At 42.8% G+C, this 2,195-nt stretch overlaps 1 pseudogene; it reads left to right on the plus strand.

Moving 5' to 3' along the window:
• Positions 1-874: 874 nt before the first annotated feature.
• On the plus strand, positions 875-1,792 carry LOC147457964 (monothiol glutaredoxin-S17-like; annotated as a pseudogene).
• The last annotated feature ends 403 nt before the right edge of the window (positions 1,793-2,195 follow it).

The following is a 2,195-nucleotide window of genomic DNA, read 5'->3' on the forward strand; positions in this document are numbered from 1 at the left end:
GGGGTGGCTTTTCTTGTGATGTGTTGTGGTGTAATTTACTCAAGCTATGTTGAACAAATACTAATCTCACTTGATTGGTCATGACAGATTTGTAAGAATATATTAATGCAACAAGCACCCCCTCCCACCTCTCTCTCTTTCTTACATATATAATTGTGTTTGCTTGATCACTTCCGATACATTTCTAAGCAGCTCGAGCACTCTCTCTCTCTCTCTCTCTCTCTCTCTCTCTCTCTCTCTCTCTCTCTCTCTCTCTCTCTCTCTCTCTCTCTCTCTCTCTCTCTCTCTCTCTCTTTATGCGTCCTAGTTCGCATCCAAAAGTAGGTGGTGCCCCAAGTTTGTGTAGGGTTAGGTTGCGGGTTTGTGCATGTGTTTGTTGTTTTTTCCAACCCCAACCCAATTTAGCGGCATGGGAGCCTAGAAGAGTGCTTAGAGGCCACTCTTCTTGTTGCCCGCCCCAGACCGCCTCACCTCTAAAGTTTGCTGTTGTTAATTTTCCTAAGGTTTACTTACGGCTATTCACTTAGGCCAATCACTGCCTATCCGACAGTCACTTAAATCCTAGACACTGCTGCTATCGTCGCCACTCACGTGTTGTCTCTGGCATGCATTACCGTTGTTTCTATGCTATGAGGCTTCTCTCTCTCTCTCTCTCTCTCTCTCTCTCTCTCTCTCTCTCTCTCTCTCTCTCTCTCTCTCACTCTCTCTCTCTCTCTCTCTCTCTCTCTCACACACACACACACACACACACACACACACACACACGACCCAATCACTCACTTATATGGGTGCTTGCAAAGGAGGCAGCAAACTCCAACCTCAAGGACTACGATGTACATATTTGCAGACCCAATAAACTAATCAATTAGCACTGATGGAAGGGATTCTATTCATTTATATGGAGTATCCAGAGTTGTTTATGAGAAAAATTGGTAAGTTTGTGTGCTCAAGACATGGGCTTCTTGTCAATGCTTGGCTATCTTTTTGTTTGCATAGTTGCATATTAACGTTCTTTTGTTAACATTACTGTCAGAATGGCGTCTTGGTAAATAAATAGGAGGGCGCCAACTCAACTGAATTGGCTCAAAAGGTATTTGAGCTTACAAGCCCAGCTAAAAGAAGACATCAGAAATAGAGGAAATTATAGATGCAAGTAAGATGAATGGTTCTGCTATGTCCACAAATGACTCAGAGGTAGGAAAGGGTGAGCTTTTTCAGGAAAAGCTGAAGAGTCTTGTTGCCTCCAAGCCAGTGATGTTGTTCATGAAAGGCTCACCCAATGAGCCAAAGTGTGGATTCGGTCGCAAGGTTGTAGAGATTTTGAAAGATCTATGCATATAAAATGGAAGATTTGATATTCTAGCGAATGAGGCGGCCAGGCCAGGTCTCACATCTTTCTATAACTGGCTAACATACCCTCAGATGTATATTGCTGGTGAATTAATCAGTGGCTATGATATTGTCACTGAGATGTATATTAAGAGCGGGGAACTTAAGGAATTACTGATGGAGAAATACGTGGTCCATAAAGAAAGTCTTGAAAATAGACTGAAGAGTTTGATAAATTCATCACCCACTACGCTCTTCATGAAAGGTTCTCCTGATGCGCCACGTTGTGGCTTCAGCTCCAAGGTGGTGAGCATACTACAAGTGGAGGGTATATATTTTCGAGAAGAGGTATGCCAACTGGGAAACTTATCCGCAGCTTTATCACAATGGTGAACTAATAGGAGGGTGCGACATCATTCTGAAGCTAAAAGCAAGCAGTGAGCTGAAGGCAGAGCTCTCATAATTGGTAGAACCTTCATGAGTTTTGTGCAAAATTTACACATTAAAGTACCCATTATATTATAGAATGCTTGCAGCTCTTTGGACCTTGTAACTGTGGCCTTTTGTTGTATGTTTATAGTGCAATGTTTGAGAACTGTGGTCTCTCAAGCGTTTGAGTCGTCCGATCTTACCTTTATTTAAGTAGCTTGATACTCGTTGCTTGTGGATTTTTGTCATACTGTTGAACTTTTTTCCCGTTTGAATTCATGCAGGAAATTGTCACGCCCCAAAAAAAAACAGAGACAGAGAGAGAGAGAGAGAGAGAGAGAGAGAGAGAGAGAGAGAGAGAGAGAGAGAGAGAGAGAGAGAGAGAGAGAGAGAGAGAGAGAGAGAGAGAGAGAGAGAGAGAGAGAGAGAGAGAGAGA

The sequence above is a fragment of the Adiantum capillus-veneris genome, chromosome 5 (genome assembly GCF_014529385.1).
Source record: "Adiantum capillus-veneris isolate H3 chromosome 5, ASM1452938v2, whole genome shotgun sequence".
In the NCBI taxonomy this organism is placed as follows: Eukaryota; Viridiplantae; Streptophyta; class Polypodiopsida; order Polypodiales; family Pteridaceae; genus Adiantum; species Adiantum capillus-veneris.